Source organism: Agelaius tricolor, unplaced genomic scaffold (assembly GCF_023055355.1).
Source record: "Agelaius tricolor isolate 1412-34295 unplaced genomic scaffold, bAgeTri1.0.p SCAF_2, whole genome shotgun sequence".
NCBI lineage: Eukaryota > Metazoa > Chordata > Aves > Passeriformes > Icteridae > Agelaius > Agelaius tricolor.
In genome coordinates, this window is record NW_027269262.1 from 80,384,356 (window position 1) to 80,399,751 (window position 15,396).

Genomic DNA, 15,396 nt, shown 5'->3' on the forward strand with positions numbered 1-15,396 from the left:
TATGTCAACATCTACATACATTAATGTACCTGTTAATCTGATAGTTAAATGTATATTTGTTATCAAATAACATACTCTGCAAACTGTTCCCAGTTATTTGTGCGTGTAAAAAGGGAAGCCATGTTAACATTAACCTTCAGAATTCTAATGTTGATCTTTTTATCATGCACAAATAGAAATCACACTAATATCAAAGATAAATATACGTATTTGAGGGAGACATTAATACCTTGCCTCATTCTTATTTTATTGAGAACTGTATTTTCCACCCATGTTGTTCATCAATTCTCTTTTGTGTAGCAATAAACAAGTGAGTTACATGAACTTAATTGAGCAGAATTGTCAGTAATTAGTTTTTAAATACTTTCCAGTTCAGGAGGCTAGGCACTGATCTTCCTGATTATTTAAAATTGCCCTTTAAATACTCCTTTGCACATGGAAGTGAAATTTAGGTTTAAAAACATAATTGCAAGCCCCTCTTCACAAAACTTTACCCAAAGAAAATGTCAGATTTGTATATCTATGGCTCACTCGAAGGAGAGGGAATTAATTTTTTCCTCTTTCTTTCAAAGACATATACTGATTAGTTAACTATCATGAGATCTGACATTTTCCTGAGCAGATTTTCATCATAATTGTTGATTTATACTAAGAAAAAATATAGTTCCACTGAACTGACTCTCCAATAAGATTACTTTGCTGTGTTGGACCAAAACCATTCGAATGATGAGGAACTTGCTTTCACCTAGCTTTGTAGCTTTTAAGATAGAGTTATTCATTTCAGATGTCTGGTATGCACATGAAGTTTTTTCCCTGAAAAACTTCAACCAACTTTGAGACTATGATTAACAGGTTATATTGTTATGCTGATTATTAAAGTGTAAACTACCAGCTACTTTGTTAAGTTTTGGCACATTCAAAGTCTGTCTGAAGAACCTGCAGGTTGAGAAAAGCTTAGCCTCAGTGCTGAAGAGGTGCTTAGTGATGTCCTTCTAAAAATCTTATCAAACTTGTTGTAGACATCTGAAAAGTCACCTTTGGTTTGTGCCAAGAAGTTTGTCACAGCCTGGAAGTAATCTCTTTTTGATAACCCTTCTCTACTCCTAGAGAGCTCCTTAAAGACCTTGTAATCTGCAGCCGAGAGGACTTCTCTGGTAGGTTTCTCCTGCTGAAATCTGCTGTGGCTCCTGGGAATCACATCATGAAAACAAACTGTATTGCCTGCCTTTTGCCATCTGAAGGAGTTCAGTATTGTCCATTTATACTTTGGCATTTCTGGCTTTTGCTTTATTTATATGGACACACATAACCCTCCAAGGCACTATATTTGAAGGCAGCACATTAAAAGAACATTAGCCTGCATTCCTGCCTCCACCAGCCCTTTGTGTAAGCAATGATGCAGGCTCTAATTACCCTGTATACATTCAATAATTTTTCCCCACCAGTGCTCTTACCTCACTCATAGCAAGGCCGGAGCCTAGGACTCAGTCAGGATGGTATATTGAATGGAGCTATGTTGTAAACAATGTTTCATAGACCTCTTCCCCTATCATTGCAGAAGTTCAAGGTGTGTGATCAAAACAAAAACACTGTGGGATTAAAACCAAAACAATGGTTGCCCAAGTAAAACCAAGACAGGTTCTACTGCAGCCTTTGACACTGTGGGTATGTTTACTGTGGGTAAGTGTGTTCTGTAGAGATAACTGAGCACTTCAGGCACCAGGAACAATTCTGCAGCAACTCAAGGGAATTCATTCTTCAAAGTTAAGCTCAGAGATACCTGAAGCTGGACTGGTTCTTGCAGCTGGGTTAGCTTGGGCTGACAAGAGTTTGCAATGTAGAAAATAACACAGAGCTTTTTCATGTTGCTTGGTTGTATTTTTCAAGGATGGTCAGTCAGCAGTGTTGTATTTCTTACTACCTAACTCACAGGATACTGCTGGGATACTCCTTTTGTGTGTGGGCTCAACGTACATAGCCCCAAGCAGAACTGATGGGAGCCATACGTTGAACTGAGCTGTTACAAATAATAAATTATCAGCCAGCAAACTAAATGTATTACTTAATTAAACTAAGAATCTTTAGAGATATTTTTTTATGCAAAAACAAGGCATCAATGGGTCTTTCAATAGACATCTCTCAATGCTATCATCAGACCTCAAAGAAGTAGAGAAAAGATAATATACTATTTCATATATGTGGAATAATATTTAAGGAGTACCATTAAAAATAAATAAAATTACTGTATATAGTAAGAGATTCATATATGTAAGAAAGAAAAACTGGGACCCCCGAACCCAAGATTATGTAAAAAAATCCATTGTTACCTATATATAATAGAATCACAGAAGGGTTTGTGTTGGAAGGGACTTCAGGGATCATTTAGTTCCAATCCCCTGATCATGGTAAGGGACCTATTTCACTAGGCCGCGTTGCTCAGAGCCCCATCCTGGGGCTTGAGCACTTCCAGGGATGGGACACTGATGGCTTCTCTGGGTAACCTGTTCCGATGTCTCACCACCCTTGCAGAGATTTCTTCCTTATGTCCAATCTAAACCTACACTCTTTAAGTTCAAAGCCATCCATTCCCCCTTGTCACTACACGTCCTTGTCAAAAGTCCCTCTCCAGCTCTCCTGTAGCCCCTTTAGGTACTGGAAATCTGCTGCAAGGTCTCCCTAGAGCCCTCTCTGCTCCAGGCCAAGCAACCCCAAATCTCACAACCTGCCATCATAGGATGTGCTCCAGCCCGGTGATTGCCTTTGTGGCCTCCTCTGGACTTGCTCCATGGGTCCATGTCCTTCCTTTGTGGGGGCCCCAGATCTGGAGGTAATCCAGATGGGGTCTCATGAGAGCAGAGTAGCGGAATAAGAATGTTGAGACAAAGTTTCTCTGCTGTGTTCTCTGAGTCTGCAGTACACAGCCAGATGCCATTTAAATGCTTCCTAAATAATTGGAACTTTATAATATTGGAGTGGTTTGGGGTTAGTTTTGTTGAGTTGGGTTTTTTTAATGTGGATACCTCTAAAATTCAATAAACACTGTCTGTGTGATGGAATGAAAAGTAGCTGCACTCTGCTTCCTATTATTCCTTTCCTATCTGCTTTCCACTCTCAGAGATGATTTTTATTCAGATCCTTTCTTTTTTATTTTTCCCAGCCTGAAGTCAACTGAGGATTTTTGATGAACTGCTCAGAAACCTTGCTGCCTTGCATACTGAAATCATGAAGTACTGTATATCTCTCTCTAGAAAGTAAAAGTAAACACCAGAGTGTTCTAACTGAGGTCATACTTTCTCCATGTCTAGACATCTTTGGTAATCTTTCCCTTTTATAATGCTGCTGTGCCTTCCATGTACTCAGCTGTGAGGAAAGTACTTTGCTCTTAGTTGCATAAAATATGCCGAATTTCCAGACAACTTTCAGTACAGCATCTTAGACTGTTAGGGCTGGTGTGTGTGATCTTTTATGAAATTAGATTTTTTCCTCTTAGGAACTTTGCTCAGTAAACCAGTGGCGAATTTGGAATGAAAATATGACTGATGTGGTTCCTTAATGCCCAGCTTGTTAAGCAAATGCTGCTGAATCCAGTCCCCAGTAAACAAGCTAAACTTCTTGTTCCACTCGAAATATATTTTACTAAGAATCTTTGTAGATCACTCTTTATGCAAAAAATAATGTCCCAAGTCATGGTTTTGAGCAGAATAAAGCAAACATTTATTAAATTAAATCATATGCTGAATCAGTGTTTGCCCATATAGTTCCACTTTTTAAATATTAATATTCTTTTCTAACTCTTTGTACATAAATAATCTTTTAAGAGAGTAACAATGAAATATAGACAATCCACATCAAATGAATGTGAGCTTTTGATGTGATTATCAAAGGTCTGTTGGATTTTCTCTAATTTTAATTAGTATTGGGTTCTAACCAACAAATTCTAGTCTCTCATGGATTTTTTAAATTCAAACATTATGCCCCCTTGCACAAAGGATTTTGGCTTAATTTGGCCCATTATAAAGCTACTGGTTATTAATAAAATTATGTAGAAGTTCAGATTTTGAAAACTAAAGTGCTGAGGATTTGCTTTAGCATGGAGCAATTAACTAATTGGTCTGTGCAGTAAATGAAACTCCAGTGAAGGCTTTTGGGGTGGGTCTTTTCAATATTAGCTGTTGGAGAAATACTTTAATGTTTAAAAAGAATACACTAACCGGGAATTCTTCCTGACATATAGAGTCATAAACTAAGTAGATCATAAAATCATAGAATCATTAAGGTTGGAAAAGACCTTCAAGATCATGAAGTTCCACCTTTGACCCGTCACCACCTTGTCAATTACACCACAGCACTAAGTGCCAGATCAAGCCTTTCCTTCAACACTTCCAGGGATGGTGACACCACCACCTCCCTGGGCAAGCCCTGCCAGTGAAGATGTTCTTCATGATGTCCAGCCTGAACCTTCCCTGGTGCAGCTTGAGGCCATGTCCTCTTGTCCTGTCAGTGGCTGCCTGGGAGAAGAGACCAACTTTCAGGGAGTTGTAGAGAGAGATAAGGTGTCCTCTGAGCCTCCTGTCTCCAGGCTAAACACCCCCAGCTCCCTCAGCTGCTCCTCATCAGACTTGTGCTCCAGACCCTTCCCCAGCTCTGTTGCCCTTCCTGGTCTTGTTCCAACATCTCAATGTTCTTCTTGTAGTGAGTGGCCCAAAATTGGACACAGGACTCAAGGTGTGGCCTCACCACTGCCCAGTACAAGGGGACAATCACTTTCCTAGTCCTGCTGGGCATACTGTTGTCTCAAAAAAATTTTGTCACTCTTTGTGAATCTGCGTGTCATCCATGCCAAGGAGCCATGCTAATCTTCTCTGTATTGTTCCAATTTTTTGGGTATGTACTACCAAAGTGAAATATTCAATACTATCATTACTTTCAATGCTGTGGAGAGCTTAACCACAGAGATACTGGCCGTTGTAAATAGCTATAAAAAAAAGGACATATTGCATGCACATCTGCAACATGTTCCTATGTCATTTTACTGATTCCAGTCCTTTTTCTCTGGGAAACACCAAATACCATTTGAACAGGCAAAGAAACACAAAGTTAACCAGACTGATCTGACCTACAAGGCCATTTGAGTTGTGCTGAGATTAGAAATCAGCTCTATTTTTTTTTTCCTGGTAGACCTTTAACCAAGGAGGAAAGTCCACCCAGGCAGTAAGGGGTGATTCATGGATTCTGAAGCCAGAAATGACCACTAGTACCATTTAATCTCTAGCCACAGGACCTATATTATTGTTTTCCCTAGGGGGTCCTTAGAGAGGGGAAAGCTGATGGCCCAGTGGTGGCTGCCAGCCCTCTAGTCTCTTCCAGCTGCTGCAGGGTGAGAGGCTGAGCATGGTCTGGGAAGGGTGCTGGATGTGAATAGCCATGGTCAGACCCTTACAGGATGGGAAATGGGCTTGAGGTTATGCAAAGGAGTAGGCCAACACCAGGAGCTATGTTTCAGGAGTGCCCACCTCCCCACCTCAGTGCCCCCTCTCTTACTTCCTCTCCCCACAGCTGCTCTAGCCCCTCAATCCTCTATAGGATAAAAATCCCTATAGGATATCCTATAGGATACAAATAATCTCCTCAGCTCTATTCCTCTATTCCTCTTCACTCACTTCTCCAGGGCTTACTCTGGCACCACTTTGGCTCGCTGTTGAAACTTTGCCTTATGTCAAAGATTGGGTTTCTCCTCTGCATCCATTCTGGATGAGTTTTTCACTTTTCCAAAGATGCACAGATTCTTTTCCCTGGGGGCATGAGCTAGCAGCTCCACTCTACAACAGGCGTTTGCTCCCCATTCACAGCACGTCAGTGTGTTCAAACTTGTGCCGAATTCAGGCCACCTATCCAGGAGATTCAGCATGCTCTGCAGCTGACTCCTGACTGCTTTTCCTAGCATCAATGTTTTGTCCCCTTCATACTGTGCCCAGAATTCAGATTATTTTCAAATAAAGGTTAAAATGGCTTAGGACCAAGAGCCTTGCAGTGTCTTATTAGTAATGGCCCAGGTAATTAATGCCTTTCCATTAATGCATACATTTTGAGTGCTATCAGTCAAGTGGCTTTTAAATCATTTAATCTGTGCTCTATTAATTACATATAATGCAGGATTTTAAAACACAATGTCATGTGTAGTATGTCAAATGCCGCAGTGAAATTTGATTAGACTGTAACAACACAGCTACCTTTGTCAACCAGACCTATAATCTTATAAAAGAAAAATCTAAATAAGATAATTTGACAAGAACTACTTTCTCTGAAACTACGTTGAACGCTAGAGCTTTATTTTTAGCTCATAATATCCTTTTGATAGAGTGCTGACTTTGTCCAGCTTTCTAATTTTTTTTTTTCCTAAGATTAGAATTAGAATAACTGATATATCATTTCCTGGGCCATTTTCTTTAAATGCTATGATTGCTTTGGCAAGTCAGCAATTCCTTGGATTATCCTTTCTTTCCCAAGACTTGGTAAAGAAAATTTACTCTAGTGGTCCAGAGACCTTCTTGACTAATTTTTTTAAACTTTTCAAGTAAGAACAAGGTTTATAATATTTGATTTTAGCAGAAGATATGAACTATTCAGATGCACTAATTGTTAGGTTTAATTCCCTTTGATCTTTAATTTTTTAAGAAATCTGTTGGCCAATATTGCCATTGATTTATTTCTGAAAGGAAGAAATGTAGGTATCAAGACCACAGTGGGACCTCAAGGCAGATGAGTGGCTAAAACTCAGCTCTTGTTCTGACCTAAGAGTGGGAGTGCTGGTTCATCTCACAGCTACCCATGAGGTAGCTGTACACCTTATCTTTGGTAAGCATACAAGGGGGGTCTGCAGGGAGTGGTTTATTGATAAGAATGATGAATTTACATGTATGCTGGTTCTTTATCAGCCTCCTAGAAATGTTTTGCTGTCTACCTTTTCCTCATCATTACAACTGGTCATGGCACTCAGCAAAACACACTGTACCAAGAAACTCCTCTTTTCCTTTCTAACAGTGCTGTAACTTCATGCAGTTTGAGAAGTCTTGAGGCCTAACAAGAACTGTGGATCTTCCCACAGCAGGGTTTGTCTGTAGGGTGATGCACCTGGAAAAAGCACTGCCTGTGGTAAGCATCAAAGTACCCTGAATAACTGTCTGCCCTAGACAATCCCACAGCTTTTCTTGTACCTTGTGGTTTACCAGGCATGACAACAGATGTGGGTAACTTGTTGCTTTGTAGTTAGTTTGTTTGTTTGTGTGTGTGTTTTCATCTCAGATTTTCACATTCTTGAAAGATGTTTTTGTTCTCCTGGTCTTTGAAAATCTGCAACCTAGAGGTTGAAAACCTGGAGGCAAACACAGAAGTTGAGATTTCATTGGCTGCAAAATCTAACTGTTACACAAACCTGGTGACTTTCTGGGTCTTACCATCCTCAGATTTCAGGTCTCGTACAGCAGAAAAGTTCTAAACAGTGAGTTCAGGATTATTTCAGACTAGATATTTTCAGGATACTACAAGTAGATGTCTGGGGAAGGCTGACACTCTGCTGATTTTTTTTTCCATCATCAATCCCAGTCAGAGATAAGGTCCTGTCTGCACAGACCAATGGGGTGAACTAAGGTGATGAGGGTCAGAATAACTGTATACAGATAATAAGTCACTACTTATAAGAAAAGATCTAACAAGACCATAAATGTAATAACCTTATTTTCAGAATTATGAAAATCAGCAATGAAACTATTATTCAGAGGTGAACTGAAATGCCAGAATCAGAAATACTTGCTCTGTTATTATCAATCAAATGGTGAACTCTTTGGTGTGTTTCATTCACTCTTTGATGGAGATGGCTTAAAACTGGCATTCATTATTTCTTTTTTTTTTTTGTTTTAGCACACCTTGTTAGAAAGGACACTCAAGCAGTCCTTAATTACAGTAACATCTTCAATAAAACCCATCCATGGGTCCCTAGATATCTACATATTGTTCTTCAGCAGATACCACCCCTATAAAAACACAGTATAAAAATCCCCAAATAAAATCATGGAATAGCCATGTTAAAAAGTGAGTTAGTTGATCTACAAATTTAGGACCATTTAGAAAAAATGTTGCTTCACTTCCCTTTATCTGTGTTCTCTACATTGCAGGGGGCAGTTATTTCTTTGTTTAATCATGTCTTTGACCACAGTTCAAAAGTCAATATTCTGCTGTCAGATGCTAGCTTGCAGTTGAGGGATAGGTAAGGAGCTTAACTAGGAAGCTTTGTGAATAGGGAATTGAATTTGCATCTAATTCACAAAGCACACATGTTTACATGACCTTTAAAAAAGGGAATTAGAGCAGTTTGATCATGAGCTCTAGGCAATCTGACATAGTGAGGTGATTGAATCAAGAGGCTCAGGTACTTCTTAGATGAGAGCTGAACTGAAAGAGAATTATTTTAATTTAAATACAATTTCATATCAAATTCATAGCTGTGTTAGCATTATGAAATAATTGTAGTGGCACTGCAAATGACTGTCCAGAAGCTTCTATGGTAACAACAAACACTCTAAGGCTGTCAGTTCATCCGGGTCCCTTCTTGCTACCAAACAGTGCAGGGAATCCATTGTGGAGATTTTGTCAGAATGTGGCAAGTGATATTCAGGCAGACATTTAATATTTACTGAGGTCAAATGTATTATAACATTAAATTCTCAGAAGAATACCAAAGCTTGGTTAAATTACCAATTAAATAGAGGATTTAATTTCTAGACTCCTTTAACACCAAACTTTCATTAGACTACAAGTATGCAAAGGATGATTTTGATTATGTAACCTGTCCTGTATTTAAGAGCCAAGCATCTCTCATTCTGTGCAAGCACTACATGCCTCTATGGATCTAGAGCACTGGGTTTTGAAATAGGTATAGAAAGTACTTTTCAAAACCAAGAAGGATATTGGAGTTCTTATTTACTCTCCAAATGCTTAACAGCACTTTTTTCAGGAGCATGTGTAAAACTTTGCCTCCTCACCCACATGGATATTGGGGATGTGTCTCAGTATGCCTTACATTTCCAGTGAGGATAATACATTGCTTACCAAGGGGAAAGGGAGGTTGGGAGAACCAGAATGTCTGCATAGTCTCTGCCAGAAAGTCATGAGTTTATTCTGTCTGTGTTTCCAACTGACAAGGAGCTTTGTGTGTGATGTGTCACTCTGGACAAGGCAGTGCTAAACCTACTTTAATAGACATTGCCTTTTTGGACAACACACCGACCAAGTGTTCATCTTTGCCATGGGCCTACAGGCTGAACTGCTTCCAAAATGAAGCTGCCAAATAATGCAGTGTGGGGGCTCTGTGGGGCAGATTGCCATTGGTATTAGGATTACCTGTCACGTGCCCATGATAAATGTAAAGTTAACAAACACATGTTCCCAACCCAAATTCATTGAGATTTCACAGGATAATAGGTGTAAAGGAGTAGAACAGCAATGTAGGGTTTCCTATCCTTTTAATGGCTTATTAATACTAGTTATAAATGTTTAATGGCTGATTACATCTTCGTCCTGCACAAGGCCCCTAACGTGTCAGTGCTCCTCTTGTTCCAAAGGTTATCTGGTTTACTGATTGTTCTGTAATGCAAAGGCAGCCCCAGCAAGGTGTCCTCCCTCAACCCTGCTCCCAAGACTTTCCTAGCTGCTCTTCTTCAAGAAGACAGGTTTCTTCCAGTACAGCATGCCAGGTCAGTCCAGTTCAGAGATTAGGTTTTCTGGTTCTCTGCTGGGAGAAATAAGGGACATATGAGATCGTGAATAGTAATATCAGAAAGATATCTATTGATGGTAATATCATGTAGATTGTGGGATCTCTTTTTAAGGAATTTTTTCTAATTCATTCCCACACTAGACGAAAAGTTCCTTTTTCTTTTCAGTTTTCTGAACAACATTGTCCATAAAATTTTTTGAAAGTCTTAGTAATTTATTTAATATTCATAATCATGTTTAATTATAGCCACATGTGATTGTCTATTCTTAGATATCAGCTTTCCAGGTTTTAATAACACAAAAGAAAGGTAGTTTGCAAAAAATTGCACAGATACATAGCGCTCAATTTTGATGAAGCTGGGCACGGACCAGGGACTGATTATGTCTCTATTGTGCCCAGTACATTGAGGAAATCAAATGGTCTTAGCATCTGGGTTTTAAGACAGTCTAAGTAACAACACAGATGTTACTGCCAGACTGCACACAGCCTTGTAGTGGATGAGCACAGTAGAAAGATCCTGCAGACATCCCATTTCTCCATTATGTTCCCATTCTGTGTCTCACCTGAAAGGTCCAATAAGCATCTAATGCCCTTTTAGTTCTCAATAATGGAAATTTATTGCTTTTAAGTTATGATTAAAGTACCCTTCATAGTTTTTGCAATTTTTTTTAATGGAAAATGTTGATTTTTTGTTGGAGAAATAAATTCCTTGTTGTATCAGAAGAAGTGTGCTCTAGCTTAAGAGTTAAGCCAGAAGAGAAGAATGAAAATTTGAAGACCTCAGCCAGTGCTTCAGCTGATTTTCAGAATGCAAACATTTGCATTCTGGTTGAAAATTCAATATTTTCCACTTATGAGTTCAATTTCTCTTCTTTTTCTTCACATTTACTGCAGTTTTTTAATGAAAATTGCATTTTTAAACCAGTCTATTACACTATGGAGAGCACTTGCTTGTCAGTCCTTCACTGAATCTCTGATCAGTTACACCTGCTCATTTCTGCAATAAGAGCCCCTGACATGGTTCATGGCAGGTGCATTTCAATGCCGCAGTTCTCACCTGAGATTTAAAGGAAGCTGTTTAAAAACAGCTTAAAGGAACATGCTTAAATACTTTTGATTACATTGATTTGATTTAAATTAAATTTTGATGATTAAAAGGAGCACGTTTAAAAACTTTTCTTATTAGCTAAGGTGAGGGATGGGTTTCAGGTCTGCTCCCCACCAGCCAATAGGACATAAACAAATATTTTTACATAGATACAAAATTTATAGTGCATGCAGGAGAACATATATACATTATACAACATGCATGACTGGGACAAGAAGTGTTATGAATTACTGAAAAGCAGCCTTGTTAGCTTTTATACTTTATCTTATCTGTTTCTTTCCTACTAAATACTTCACAGTCCTGACCTTTCCAGCAAAATTTCATCATGTGAAATAAACTGAAATGCATGTCTTCACTTGGTCACAAGCACAATCTGCTTCTCAGTGATTGTATGCACTGGATGAATCAGTATTCTCAGCAAACACAGTAAACACAAAATCAGGATCACAGCCCTTCTTAAAAGGAAATGTTCAAGAAATTATTACAGTGATGAAGGTGTTCAAATATCTGTTGCTGTTGTTGCTTGTGTAAATAGTTTCATTTATAACACTTCACTGTTGAGGAACATTACGAAGCTGTTCTCCTCCCAGATGGTTTATTAAACACTCTGCTCCTGCAGGAAATTATCAAGTCTACATGCTCTGCTCTGGATCTCTGCCTCCCTAGCAGGAGAACAGAAATACCAGGAGATGAGCTGTCCCTGAGAGTTTTCCACACAGCAAATATGCAATCAAGGGTCTTTAAAAGATTTTCATCTCCTAGTTTGTGGATTTTCATTTATGGTGCAACAAACCTTGGCAGAAATCCTAAGCAAGCTTCCAGTCACTTGAATTGAGCCTTTGCTTGGTCTGATTTACTGTAAGGTCTGATGCAGGATGTTTATTCTTTTCCCTCAAGCTATTTCATCTTGGAGAACCACGCAGTGTTTCTCTGATTCAGTGATGATAAAACCCAATCCATCTATCAAGATGAGTCAGCAGACTAGGTCTGCTCACACCCCTCTCCCCACACACATACACAGCACCAAAATGCCAACAAGCTGCATGTTGAACATATGTGCAGAACAGCTATGATAAGTTGGAACAATCATTAACTTATTCACTGTGCAATTCAAGTACATCTTGTACATGAGTTTCCAAAATTATTTTAATAACAATCCTCTTTGACTAAACAGTGGAAGATAGTTGGATCTCTTCCTGAAGGCACGTTCCCACAGTAATATCCATGGCACATCCATTACAGAGAGTGCTGTTAGTTCTCATTAGCTAGGACAAACAAGGCAGTGAATCACAATCTCCCTGCATAAAGGATCCCATTGTTTTAAACTGATAAACCAGAGATTCTGCTCTGTACTGGTGTAAACCTGACATTGATTAAAGCTTCCTGGGATGCTAGAGAGGCATCATTTGAATGGATGGGGACTTGAGGTGTGAAGGAAATCTGCCACAAAGGTGCAGTCAGTTTGCATTTTTTCTGATTGAAGTTACTTAGCTTCTCTCATTGTTGGGAGAACCTATTATATTTGCTGCAAGTATTTTCCAAAAGCCTCTAAGAAAACTAGGCCTAAACTAAATAGATTGTACCAAATATTTCTAAAGTTTGCCCAGTAAAATAAATTGTGTTTATACACTTTTCACTTAATAGCCTATTTCTACTAGGTGGCATTTTTTTCCCAAAGTATGCTGAAGTGCATCTAATTTACTATGAGAAAGTATTCTTCCTCTTATGCTTTGGCTCTTGTTTTGTTGTTAGGTTTTGTAAAATCTTAGCTCTAATGGTGAAAGCCAAACACAGAAATATTTTTACCTGCACTTTGCCAGTAACATCAAAAGATGTGCTATTATCTCAACAGCAATTTGGACTGGTTATCAAATGATAATCTTGGAATGAGTGAGTATGATTTGTGACGGTACTTATCTTTTGTAGGTGTGGTTGGCATGTATTAATTTTTTTTTTTTTTTTTTTTTTTTTTTTTTTTTTTTGCTGGATAGCATGCCAAAGACTTCAGGCAATAGGTAATTATTCCATGTAAAATATTTATTCTCTGCCAGTCATATGTCTTTCTAAAAGATCTGACTTTGCAGCAAGCATTTAAAACCATGTAAAACCTTAAATATGAGGCCAGAATGAAACCTGCTGTAAGCAACTACAATAGAAATACATGTTGTGTGTGCTCAGTAGCTCTTTGTGAGTAGAGGCCAGTTGAAATTCCTTTCTGCATTTCTTTGGAACCTTAAGATCAAATTATCCAATACTGGGCGCTCAATTTCTGTTCCAGCTGTGACCCAACTAGGAACTCACTAAGGTGAAGATTTTTTTGTTTTAGAGCTGCAAAATGAAACTTCTCTTTCTTTTATTCCATTCTATGCCGTAGGTTATTTGCTGCCTGGAAATGTTTTCTGTGCCTAAAGTGAAAGCTGCAGAATACATGTGCAGTGTAAGTCAGATTGACCATGGCAGTTCCCAGAGGATGCTCTGCTTCTGAGCCATGGCTGTGGCCCTGAGCTCCTGTGCAGCCACAACAACTCATCCCTGCCAGCAGGGCCCTCGGTGCACTGTCACATCCTGGGAAGGCTAAACTGAACACACTAAAATAAACTGTGCTAGTTTGGACTTGCACTAATTTATTTAAAGTTTTATTTTCTCAAATCTAGTGCAAAGAACTGAACTCATAACCTATGACTTACTTCAACCTTCCAAAATCACACAAGAGACACAATCAACAGAGGTAATAGGGTAATAAATGTGCATGTAACAGTCTGTATTATGTGCCTTTTCAAATAAAATATTCACTTCAATATTTACGTGTCTACACCATTAACATCCTCTTTTCCTGACTCTAACTTCAGCAGCTAGATACAAAGCTGACTTTATTTTCTCTAATTCCTTGACAGAGAAGGAGACTGCTGCTGCTGCACTGGTGCTTCTGCATCCTGCAGGATTGGCAGGTGGTTATACTTCTGAAAGGTTCAGGGCATGTCTCCCTCTTAGGAAATGTTGGAAGGCACAAACTTCTTCTCAAGTACAATGAGGAATCAAAAGAAGAAGCTTCAGGAGGTGAAATAAACTTCTGAAAGACAAAACTGTAAAGCAAATGATGGTTATCACTTCAATAAGCTCTTTGCAATGAAGAAGAGCATCTAAGAAAAACATCCCTTTCTGTTTATTAAATTTTGCAGTAAGGGAATTTGTCAAATGTTAGTGCAAGTCCAGCTACTTACAGCATACCTCTGGCATACGCCAGTGTGGCAGGTAATTTAGACCCTTGTACATCACTTCAATAGATTTCTGTCCCCTCTGCAGTAGTTATGAAGGGAGCCTGACCAACAATGAAATCTCTAGGTAATTAGAAGCCAATCCTTGTGCTTACTGCCCAGCTAATCTCTTGTTACACTTTTAATATGCTATTGCATTTCAGCAAAGTTTTTCTTCCAATTCTGAAAAACCTTGCATAAGTAATTCCCATTCATAACAATACATTTATGCCATTTATTTACTAAATCCTTCTAGCTGGTAAGCACAAACACCGTTTATTGTTTAGAGCTCCCAGAAATTCAGTATTTCTCCAATGAAACTCTAGTGGAGACTAAACTAGGAAATCAAGTTAGCAGAAGTGCTGGTGTAGGATTAATATAGTGAAAAAAAAACCACAACCATGGCTTATTTTCAAAATTTGACAGACAGGTATTATACTGATCATCTTTTAAAACTGATTCTATCTTGGAGATTACACTGATATGTTAATAGCAGCTTCTGATGTTAAGTTGATAATGTCATTTTTGTATTGGCACAACACTGGTAGATTGACAAGACCTAAATTCTGTGGCAAGACACAGCAAGATTTAGAGAGGAACAGAAGGAGCTGAAAACATGATGAAAGAGAGGGAGATGATCAGATCAGGCTGTATCCTTTGACTTATTGGAAGGATTTTCTGTTAACTTCTTGCTAATCACGCAACACTTACATGAAATTTAGTTCTTGAACTTACTGCTTTGAAACTAGATACTGAAAAATTTCTATCTGCTGCTAAACTGCAGACTTTCAGTTTCCAACAACTCTAAGCTATCCAAATATTGCTGCATGTAAATGTAGCAGGCCTGTACCTGCTCAGGAATATGAAGGACCTCCTGGATTTGTTTTTACAAGGACGACATCCTGATTTTTAGTCAAGGTATGTGACATAATCATCATGAGATTGTCACTGTTGTATAATTCTACAAGGAAATGACAGGTTCACAGATCATTCTGTATCTGATTTGGCCTGAAACCCTGCTGTTATCTCTCACTTCTGATCACTTGAATGTGGAAACATTTCTGGGCTCCGAACAATTTGAAAGGGATTACATATGCAACACAAAAAGCAATATTCAAAGGGGAAAGTTTCAGCCTGACTTTTAAAAGTGTTTGGCAAAGGACATCCAGTGAGTTAAAAGGGCTGGGAGTTCCAGACAGAAGGAACAGGGTATGCAAATATTCAATTAGCACCAGTATGAGGGTGAGACTTTGGAAGAAACA

General features: G+C 38.7%; 1 non-coding gene across 1 annotated transcript; it reads right to left on the minus strand.

The window, feature by feature from the left end:
• Window positions 1-4,798: 4,798 nt before the first annotated feature.
• On the minus strand, window positions 4,799-4,908 carry LOC139587573 (U6 spliceosomal RNA). Its single transcript, XR_011678445.1, has one exon. It is a non-coding gene; the product is annotated as a U6 spliceosomal RNA (small nuclear RNA).
• Between the last annotated feature and the right edge of the window lie 10,488 nt (window positions 4,909-15,396).